Source organism: Palaemon carinicauda, chromosome 3 (assembly GCF_036898095.1).
Source record: "Palaemon carinicauda isolate YSFRI2023 chromosome 3, ASM3689809v2, whole genome shotgun sequence".
In the NCBI taxonomy this organism is placed as follows: Eukaryota; Metazoa; Arthropoda; class Malacostraca; order Decapoda; family Palaemonidae; genus Palaemon; species Palaemon carinicauda.
The window spans coordinates 75,014,079-75,026,578 of NC_090727.1; the positions used below are offsets into that span (position 1 = coordinate 75,014,079).

Consider the following 12,500-nt stretch of genomic DNA (forward strand, 5'->3'; position numbering starts at 1 on the left):
ATGTATTTTGGAGCCAAGAGTACATATACATATATTTTGTCTGTATTTTAGAGCCAAGAATACCTCTACATATATTCTGTACACATATACGATATATACAAACATGTATGTATATATACATGTAATTACGTTCATTGCAAGGTAATATATATACATTTTATGATGTTTTCCATTATTGTCTCTGTATTTTAGAGCCCCTGAGCTTATAGCATCCTACTTTTCCAAATAGGGTAGTAATTTAGCTTAGCAAGTAATAATGATAATAATACATATATTCTGTATACACATGCGTCATATACAAACATGCATGTAAATAATGTGTAATTACGTTCATTGCAAAGTAATATATATATATATATATATATATATGAATATATATATATATATATATATATATATATATATATATATATATATATATATATATATAATATATATATATATATATATATATATATATATATATATATATATATATATATATATATATATATATATATATATATATTTTATAATGTTTTCGAACATTGTCTCTGTATTTCGGAGCCAAGAGGAAACTCCAATATTGACCTTTTCCAGTCGACAGTCCCACAGCTTCGTGTTCCAGTCAGTCAATTCATTTTATCTTTGTTTGCCTCTGGACTCGGCCACATTGTGAACTGGCTGTAAATTCTTACTGTTTCACCGGGTTCTCTCTGTGTCGGTCCGATTCATTTCGACTCCAGGGAGAAGGTGTCGCGTTTTCTCCCTGTTTGCGATGATGTTGGTTCACAGTGTTGGTTACACAGTTTTTTTTTTTATACAACTTATTCGTTTTATTACCTCCGCTAACGCAGTTGGAAGGAGGTTATGTTCTACCTCATGTTTGTGTGTTCGTTTGTGTGTGTTTGTTTTGTGAACAGCTTTCTGGACAATTTTAATCGTAGAGTAATGGAACTTTCAGGGATTAACTTTTGTAAAAAAGCTGGAAATGATTAAATTTTAGAGGGTCAAGGTCATTTTCCCACCTTTTTGTGTGTTTGTTTCTTTGTCCTGGCCACAATTTTATCGTAGAGTAATGAAACTTGCAGGGATTAACTTGTGTAAAAAGCTGGAAATTATTAAATTTTTGAAGGTTAAGGTCCCGGTCAAGCAAAATGTCCAACTCACGAAATCAGCCATAAGTTTGGACATCGTTGTCACAGAAACTTCAAACTTGGCTCATATTTGAGTGCATGAAAATCCGTGCCAATTAATACATGTTAAGGTCAAAGGTCAAGGTCGAGAAATAAGCTACTCCTGCGGAGGTCTGCGCTCAACTGAGTGTCCCTCTAGTTTTTAACTAGTGTACCAGATCCTTTAACATGACGGCTAAATAAACTAGAAATAACTTTAGAGAAAATAATGGAAAATGAAGTTTGGTTCAGAGAGGCTTAGATTTTAGACAAGTGCCTTAAGCAGGGTTTACACGGTCAAAAGGTTCGTCGAACCTGCTTGTCAAACGGTTCGAAGAGGTGGAGTCAGCCACAAATGCATAAGGTTTGTGGACAATGAAACAACGCCCACAAAAGCCAGTCTAAAACAGACTTTCTTCGAATCGTTCGACGAACGTCTTCGACAACCAAATACCTCGTTCACACACGTTCGAACATCACTTCAAACACTTGTCCGTCGAACCGCGTTCGACGAACCGTTCGACCGTGTAAACCCACCTTCAGGCAACATCAAGAGGAACGGCAAAACGTCCTCAAAAGTCCTTCAGGGAAAGGTCAAGATGAGCCTCCGGGGATCGTATTTCAAAGAGCATTGTCGGTGAAACAGAAGGTTAGGTTTGGAGTTATTTCATTGATAATGTCGGAGTTCGATAAAGTTTAGACATTTTATGGCAAAGAGATGGAAGTATCTGAATCATTGTTTCATTGTATTATCTGTCAGTGATTAACACAGGCCTTTAATTGTTCTGTGTATTTCTATAGTATTATTATTATTATTATTATTATTAGTAGTAGTAGTAGTAGTAGTAATAAATATTGGAAAGTATTGCCGGAATACGGGCTATCTTTATCTTGCCCACCTGTATTATTATTATTATTATTATTATTATTATCATTATTATTATTATTATTATTATTATTATTATTATTATTATTATCATTGCTATTATTATTACTAGTAGTAGTAGTAGTATTAGTAGTAAGTATTGAAAAGTATTTCCGGAATACGGCCTATCTTTATCTTGTTCCACCTATAGTATTATTATTATTATTATTATTAGTAGTAGTAGTAGTAGTAGTAGTAGTAGTAGCAGTAGTAGTAGTACCATTATTAGTAGTATAGCAGTAGTAGCTGTAGCAGCAGCAGCAGTATTAGTAGTATAGTAATAGTAGTAGCAGCAGCTAAAAGTAAAAAGTATTGAAAAATATTCCCGGAATACGGCCTATCTTTATCTTACCCCATCCACTCTCTCTCTCTCTCTCTCTCTCTCTCTCTCTCTCTCTCTCTCTCTCTCTCTCTCTCAATAGCTTCCCAAATATTTTGCAACATCGTTACTGTAAAGATTACATATCACGAACTATTGGTTGTTGAAATGAACAACAGACGATTACTTCCCAGAATCTCTCCGGGACTGTGTGCATTCAATCTCTCTTCTTCCTGTAGTTCGACTCAAGAAAAAAAGCATTATCGCTACCAGATCCAATTTGAATTCCGTGTTGTGTAGTAATTTGTGGATGTATTTGCAATTCTCTGAACATTTTAATTGTTGATATATATACTTTCGAACTCACTCTTCGGTGTATTAGCTTACAGATTTGAAAGAGACTCTCTGTACTGTGTTGTAAATTGTAAATTTACTTGTAACTCTCTCCTGAATGTAATAATATCTACACTGTTAAAAAAAAAAAAGTAGTTTTACTCGGAAATACTCCGTAAATATCTACTGTTGTTAGCCGTATTTCAGTAAAATACAGGCGGCCGTAATTTTAACCTACTTTGTTATATATATATATATATGTATATATATATATATATATATATATATATATATATATATATATATATACATATATATACGTATGTATATATACACACATACACACACACACATATATATATATATATATATATATATAGAGAGAGAGAGAGAGAGAGAGAGAGAGAGAGAGAGAGAGAGAGAGAGAGAGAGAGAGAGAGAGGAAGGCAGAGAGTTTACTCAGAATTTCAGTAACCATGAGTATTGTGACGTCAGTTTCTAAGATGAAATCTGTCATACAATTTAATACCACACTTTTTTTCAAGCGCATCTCTTTGTTTGTCTCTTTGTTGAAAGACACGTCCTCGTGTTGTCGTGCATGTGCTTCTCCACGACGAACACTTTAGGAAGACATTTCACCTTTCCCCCCCCCCCTTTGCGTGCTTGGCGGAAGTAGAAAGACTCAGTGAATTAACCCACTGCGGGAGGGGTAGACCACCCTGCTTGTTTTATCTCTTCTTATCTTGGGAATGATAAGAGTCCCTGGGTTCCCTCTCCACGGTTTTTTTTTGTTTAATGATTCTTTTGAAATATGAATGAGATCTCTTGTCTCGAAAAGTCTTTTGTTTTATTATAGTCTTGGAAAAATAAAACGTTCAAGATTTATTTCGATTTGTTAAAGCTATTATATTTTTTTTATTACATCCGCCAACGAAGTTGAAAGGAGGTTATACTTTCGCGCCTGTTTGTGTGTGTCTGTTTGTTTGTGAATAGCTTCCTGACCATAATTTTAATAGTAGAAAAATGAAACTTGTAAAAAGCTGAAATGATTAAATTTTGGAAGGTCAAGGTCAAGGTCACGGTTAAGTAAACTGTCCAATTCACGTAATCAGTCATAAGTTTGGACATCGTTGTCACAGAGACTTCAAATTTGGTTCATATTTCAGTGTATGAAAATCCACGCCAAGTAATACATGTTAAGGTCAAAGGTCAAGGTCAAGCAAAAGGTCGAGAAATAAGCTGCCACGGCGGAGGTCTGCGCTCTACTGAGTGCCACTCTTGTTTAGGGATATAGTAGCCTATTGGAAACGTCCCTGCCTGGCGAACTGCTGAACTGGAGTTCGAGCCCTCACTCACGCTCGATAGTTTTCCTGTAATCACTGCACCCTCACCATCCATGCGAGCTAAAGAGGGGGGTTTTGGGGAACCCATAGGTGTATCTGCTTAGTAATCAGCAGCCATTGCCTGGCCCTCCTTGCTCCTAGCTTGGGTGGAGAGGGGGCTTAGGCGCCTATCATATTATTATTATTATTATTACTATCCAAGCTACAACCCTAGTTGGAAAAGCAAGATGCTATAAGCCCAGGGGCTCCAACAGGGAAAAATAGCCCAGTGAGGAAAGGAAATAAGGAAATAAATAAATGAAGAGAACAAATTAACAATAAATCATTCTAAAATAAGAAACAACGTCAAAACAGACATGTCATATAATAAACTATCAACAACATCAAAAACAAATATGTCATAAATAAACTATAAAAAGACTATGTCCGCCTGGTCAACAAAAAAGCATTTGCTCCAACTTTGAACTTTTGAAGTTCTACTGATTCAACCACCCGATTAGGAAGATCATTCCACAACTTGGTCACAGCTGGAATAAAACTTCTAGAGTACTGCATAGTATTGAGCCTTGTGATGGAGAAGGCCTGGCTATTAGAATTAACTGCCTGCCTAGTATTACGAACAGGATAGAGTTGTCCAGGGAGATCTGAATGTAAAGGATGGTCAGAGTTGTGATAAATCTTATGCAACATACATAATGAACTAATTGAACGACGGTGCCAGAGATTAATATCTAGATCAGGAATAAGAAATTTAATAGACCGTAAGTTTCTGTCCAACAAATTAAGATGAGAATCAGCAGCTGAAGACCATACAGGAGAACAATACTCAAAACAAGGTAGAATGAAAGAATTAAAACACTTCTTCAGAATAGATTGATCACCGAAAATCTTGAAAGACTTTCTCAATAAGCCTATTTTTTGTGAAATTGAAGAAGACACAGACCTTATATGTTTCTCAAAAGTAAATTTACTGTCAAGAATCACACCTAAAATTTTGAAAGAGTCATACATATTTAAAGAAACATTATCAATACTGAGATCCGGATGTTGAGGAACCACCGTCCTTGACCTACTTACAATCATACTTTGAGGTTTGTTAGGATTCAACTTCATACCCCATGATTTGCCCCATGCACTAATTCTAGCTAAATCTCTATTAAGGGATTCACCAACCCTAGATCTACATTCAGGGGATGGAATTGATGCAAAGAGAGTAGCATCATCTGCATATGCAACAAGCTTGTTTTCTAGGCCAAACCACATGTCATGTGTATATAGTATGAAAAGTAATGGGCCAAGAACACTACCCTGTGGGACACCGGATATCACATTCCTATAATCACTATGGTGCCCATCAACAACAACTCTTTGAGATCTATTACTTAAAAAATCAGTAATAATGCTAAGAAACGACCCACCCACTCCCAACTGTTTCAGTTTGAAAACAAGGGCCTCATGATTAACACGGTCAAAGGCAGCACTAAAATCAAGGCCAATCATACGAACTTCCCGACCACAATCAAGGGATTTCTGTACAGCATTGGAGATTGTAAGAAGGGCATCACATGCTCCAAGGCCTTTACGAAAACCAAATTGCAAACTAGGGAGTAGATGATTACCTTCAGCAAACCTATTGAGACGTTTTGCCAGAAGACGTTCAAAAACTTTAGATAATATGGGAGTTATGGAAATTGGGCGGTAATCAGTGGGACTTGAGCTACCACAAACACATTTACATAGAGGAGTAACATTACCAATTCTCCAACTAGTGCTAAAAGCTCCTCTTCTTGCTAACTTGCGCAAAATAACAGATAACTTTGGAGCTAAGAAATCTGCTGTCTTTATAAAAAACAAAGGAAAAATACCATTTGGGTCTACACCTCCATAAGCATCAAGGTCCATCAACAGAGCTTTAATCTCACGAGATCGAAAAGCTAAACTAGTTAGTTTAGCCTCAGGAAAACAGGAATGAGGAAGTTCAAGTTTTTCATTACTCTGTTTACTGTCAAAAACATCAGCCAAAAGGGTTGCCTTTTCCTTTGGACAGTGAGTGACTGAGCCATCTGGTTTAAGTAAAGGAGGAACTGTTGCATCTACACCAAAGAGTGCAGATTTAAGGGTAGACCACCATTTATGTTCCTGAGTTGTACCAGAAAGTGTTTCTTTTATGGTTAAATTGTACTCCTTTTCAGTTGAGGCATAAACTCTCTGAGCAAAAGCTCGAAGCTGAGTATAGTTGTTCCAGGTCAAATCTGATCTGTTACCCTTCCAAAGTTGATAGGCCTCCTGCTTCTCCAAAAAAGCACGTCTGCAATCATCATTGAACCACGGTTTGTCCTTCACTCGGTACCTTAGCACACGAGAAGGGATACGCCTATCAATTATGTTGACTAGATTCTCATTCAAAGGGACAACAGGATCTACGCTATTATATAATTGTGACCAATTCAAGCACAAAAGATCATGTAAAATCCCATTCCAGTCTGCTTGGGATTTCATATAAATTTTATAAGAATATGATATATCAGGGACAGGCTGCTCAGTCTTCACTAATAATGAAATCAAGGCATGATCAGATGTCCCGACTGGAGAACCAACCTTACCAGTTATAACGCCAGGGGAGTCAGTGTATACAAGGTCCAAGCAATTACCAGACCTGTGAGTAGCTTCATTTATGATTTGCTCACAGCCTGATTCAGAGGCAAAGTCTAAAGCTGTTAAGCCATGGCGATCGGTAGGAGAGAGAGAACTTAACCACTCCCTATGGTGAGCATTAAAATCACCAACAAAGACAAAAGAAGCCTTTCTATCATCTTCTTGTATCTTAGCCATAATGGTAAGAAGACAATCGAAGATAGAATCATCCATGTCTGGATTCCGGTAGATCGAACATAAATAAAAGTTGTTATGCCTGCCACAAACTTTTATTACCTGAATCTCATGACATCCACATTGATAGCAGGACTTATGAGAAGCAGGGTACTCTGTCCTTATATACACCGCCATTCCCCTGGCCCTAGGGATGGCATCACGTTTCAACATTATTGGCTTCTTAAAACCAGTTATAAGGAGCTCAGATGAGTGCCTCATATTAGAAACCAAAGTTTCTGAGCACAAAAGAATATCATACTGTCTGGACGCAACTGTAAGGTCTTGAATATTTGCATGAAGACCACGAATATTGCAATACAGAAGACGACATTGACGAAATCTAGGACGTACTGGTCCCGGATTTCGCTCAATGTCTCCAGACAGCATAAGAATTAATAGAAATAAAAAAGAGACATCATATTTAAAAACTAGATTAACAAGAATTATAACAAAAACAATACGTACAGAATTATAAACAAAGTGATTGATGATACCCATAGACTATAGTAAAAAGTCGGAAAAACTGGTCAACATGGAGGAGCCGATACACCATGCAAGGCTAAATACCCTCCAGGATAGCCACTTCAACTGAAGGGAGGACAGTAAGGATGGTTTTGAGAAGAAAAAGAATCAGAAAAAGGAAAAGACAACCTCTTGATAAACCACCAGGCATCCATGGCCCTTCTATTAAGCCTGCCCAACACACCATTTCAAAAAAACAAGAGGAAGAAAAAAAAAATAAGATAGAATAGTGTGCCTGAGTGTACCCTCAAGCAAGAGAACTCCAACATGTATATATATATATGTATATGTATATATATATTATATATATATGTATATATATATGTATTTATATATTATATATTACATATATATATATATATATATATATATACATATATATATTCATATTTATAGTTATATATATGTAAATATATATGATATTCATGCTTATATATATACATATATATATATATATATATATATATATATATATATATATATATATATATATATGTATATATATATATATATATATTCATATTTATATTTATACAAATGTAAATATATATATTATATTTATATATATACATATATATATGTATATATATAAATATAAATATAATATATATTTATATATATAAATAAATTATATATATATATATATATATATATATATATATATATATATATGTGTGTGTGTGTGTGTGTGTGTGTGTGTGTGTATGTATATGTATATATAGTCATTCTCTGGGGCATTGTTCGACTTGATAGGGCAATTTCACTGTCCCTTGCCTTTACCCTTCATGAGCGGCCTTTATTCCGTCTCCCTCCCTTATTATTCTCCTTTCGTCTTCTTCCCCTCCCCCCTTATGTATACTTTTCCTCCCCCTGAAACTCCCTCCACGCGAAAACCCACCGCTAACGACTACCGCTTAAGTATTCAGGCCTAAATTACGTTTGTTTGTATTTCAAGCAAACGTTGTTACAAACCTGCAATTCAATTGTTGCCCTTTAATGCCATTGTCATAATGTTGGAACGTTTTCGCAAAGTGTTTGTTGGCCGGCGGGCTAAAGGTCTATAATAAACAGGTTATAAACTTTATTCGTCTCGTTTTGTTTCATTTATTATACACAGTTAGATTTTAACGCACGTTTCGTTTATCTTTGCAATGATAAAACCTATTTTTTTTTATTATTATTAAAATGGAGGAGAGAGATTAACCAGAGAAAATATTTATACTTGACTCTTATAGAGCTTGGTCGAATGAATTCTGGAAGGGTATATATATATATATATATATATATATATATATATATATATATATATATATATATATATATATATGTATAAAAACGTATATATATATATATATACATATATATATGTATATATATATATATATATATATGTATATATATACATATATATGTATATAAACGTATATATACACACATATATATATGTATATATATATATATATATATATATATATATATATATATATATATAATGTATTGGATATCGCCATGATCAGAAAAGCTGTACTAGTCAGGGCCACCCATATTAGGTTGGTTTGCTGTGAGCGATCAGACAAAAATCCCCCACCATCACCAATCCATAGTGGCCAGTATGGTGAGGAAATTGGCCAAACCCCGGACATGACTATGGACATGTCTGAGGCCTTTATCCTGCAATGAACTAAAAACGGCTGCATTTGTTGTTGTCTTTGTATATATTAAGAGTAATTGATTAGAAAATAGATTAGTGATGAATATCTATGATAGTTAGACCCTACCCCCCCCCCCCCCCCCCCCCAGCCCCCTCTCTACAGATAGGTATCGCCCAATGAAAAAAAAACTCTACAAAAAACCTGAATTTGACAGGTATATGTACAGAAGAATTGTCATTGACTTTTTATCTTTCTTCGTGGCTAAATGGTACTGTCACTGTCATAATGTACCTCATAAAAATTATTTCATTTTGATTTCACTCGGTTAACTCTCATTTATTATGCATTGTATGCCATATTTTCGTTTGCCTTATACAGCCTCGTAAAATTTGCCTTCATTGTTTTATGGAATTATTCATTTTACAATCGTGAGTTGCATTCACTATTATCTTGATTATTATAGCGATCATATGTACTACAAGTAAAGACACCATGTTTTTTTCGCATCTTTATATAACATTTTTTATGGAAAGGTTCGCATCATACCGGTATTAGTTTACACTTTTTTTTTTTTTTTACACATTCATATCATACCGGAATTGGTTTACAATTTTTGTTTCCTGGTCCTTTATGTTTGTAACAGTGGTTTATACTACAAGTATAAAGACACCATATATTTTTTTATTTTTTTCAACTTTAAGTAACATGTTTTGATACAAATATTCGTATCATACCGGTATTGATTTACAATTTCTTTTTTTATTATCACAGGTACTTTGAGTCCCTCTTAATTCTATATACTTTCTTTTGAATTTTCATGAGCATTAAATAATCACTATATCAAAGATTGTCTTTTGTCTTTATCTATAACTATGCCATTATATTCTTTAGAAAAAAAGGTTGCTTTCAATATTACAGTGATACATTTTTATTGAAGATCAATATAGCGTAAAAAGAATATTTCTATTTGAAAAATATTACCTTTTTTAACGGCAACAAACAGATAATACTCTAGTTTTATGATTTGTGATTTGTATTTCTGAAGAACTAATTTCATTTTTCACAACTTTCATTGTTTTTAGAGCTTTGTGAACCGTATGAAATGAGAGAGGTAGTTCTTTGTATTATTATTACTATTATTATTATTGTTATTATTATTATTATTATTATTATTATTATTATTATTATTATTATTATTGTTACTACTACTACTTCTATTACTACTACTACTAGCTAAGCTACAACCCTAGTTGGAAAAGCACGCTGTCAAGTATTTGCATTAAAAAAAAACGAAATATGTCTGGCAATATTTATTCCAAGATTTTTTCAGTTTTAAAACCTGATATATTGACGTAAAGGAGTGATATTACGGTCACAAACATGTAAATGATCATAACAAAGTAAGGTCAAATTACGGTCGCCTGTATTTTACCGAAATACGGCTGAGAACGCTATTTTTTTTTTTCACGGAGAATTTCAGATTAAAATTAGGGTTTTTTTTTTTTTTTTTTTTTTTTAACAGTGTAGCTCATTTCTTATTGACCTGCAGTGATATTGAATTAACTCATTGGTTGGGCAAATCTCCTCTATTTAATAAAGAATAAACAAGATGACTCGAGTTCGTTTGAACAAAGATCTGGCAGTAGTTTTAGTCATCTGGGAAGCGTTTTGAACGTTATAGATTATGTGTGAGCAAAGATCTGGCAGTAGTTTTAGTCTCCTAGAAGCGATTTCTGGTCGAATTGCAATACTAAATAGCAAGACGAAATGATAACTTCGCCTCGAATATTTCACGACTCAAAGTTCATTTCGAGTCCTTCCCCGTTGAGTACGCCTTTCTCAATACTCTTCTGCAGTGGATTATTTACACCTAGCTGCCTACTCAGTCATTCTATTCTATATTCGTGTTCACAGAGAGGTATTGATTACCACGTACGTCTCCTGTCTCTTTAAGTCGAAGGCAAATCTCTATTTTCAAAATTAATCGCAGTTACATTTTCATCTCCCTAGCACGAGGCTAGTCCACACTCAAAGATTTGCATAAAAAAAAAAAAAAACAAAAAAAAAAACGGTAAATTCCTGTCAACATTAATTCTAGAATTTTTACCGTTTTAAAAACGGTTATATTAACTAAACGAGTGACATTACGGTCGTCAACCCGTACAAGATAATAACTAAGTAGGGTAAAATTACGGTCTCCTGTATTTTACTGAAATACGGTTGAGAACATTATATTTTTACGGAGAATTTCTGATTAAAATTACGGGTTATTTTAGCAGTGTAGCACTCGCTTAAGAATCGAAATTATAACCATCGCAAATATTGGCATCCTGATATCTATAAGGTTAGCAAATTTCAATGACGCTAAAATAATCAGTGATGGAATTGTGGCTTAGAATGTGGAAGTGGTTGGAAAAATATAGTTGGAAAAGCAGGATGCTCTAAGCCCAGGGGTCCCAACAGGGAAAATAGCCCAGTGAGGAAAGGAAACTACGGAAAAATAAAATATTTCATTAACAGTAACATCAAAATAAATATTTCCTATATAAACTATAAAAACTTTAACAAAACAAGAGGAAAAGAAATAAGATAGAATAGTGTGCCCGAGTGTACCCTCAAGCAAGAGAACTCTAACCATAGACAGTGGAAGACTATGGTACAGAGGCTAAGGCACTACCCATGAATAGAGAACAATGGTTTGATTTTGAAATATCCTTCTCCTATAGAAGAGCTGCTTATCATAGCTAGATAGTCTCTTCTATCCTTATCAAAAGGACAGTAACCATTGGATAATTATATTGCAGTAGTTAACCCCTTGGGTGAAGAAGAATTGTTTAGTAATCTCAGTGTTGTCAGGTGTATGAGGACAGAGGAGAATGTGTAAAGAATAGGCCAGACTGTTCGGTGTATGTGTAAGCAAAGGGAAAGTGATCCAATGCTGTACTGTCTGGCCAGTCAAAGGACCACATAACTCTCTAGCGGTAGTATCTCAACGGGTGGCTGGTGCTCTGGCCAATATACTACCTACTACCTTAGGTGATATGTTTTTTCAAGACATTTGCGTGAACCCCTTTGAAAAATAAAATAACTACATTATAATTTATTACCTCAGTCACGGAGGTTATCGTTTCGAGTCGATTTATTCATCTATTTGTATGTGTGTCTCTGGACAGGATGACGTCAAAACTACTCGATGGATTTCGACGAAATTTTCACAGCAGATAGATCTTAGGTCATGGACGACCCCATTCAATTTTAGAAAATATTTGTTCAATCTATAATTCTTTTAATGAGTGAAATCACGCAAGTCTCTTCCGACGTCCCAGAAAGTGGACTTCTTGAATGAGTGGAAGGCATTTATAATTAACAAAAAATTTGCTT

The 12,500-nt window shown here is 34.5% G+C and overlaps 1 protein-coding gene across 1 annotated transcript in view; it reads left to right on the top strand.

Annotated features, from left to right (window-relative positions):
- The window catches only part of LOC137637765 (limbic system-associated membrane protein-like), a 61,462-nt gene that overhangs the window by 12,302 nt on the left and 36,660 nt on the right, over positions 1-12,500 (top strand). The gene's annotated exons all lie outside the window — the stretch shown is intronic.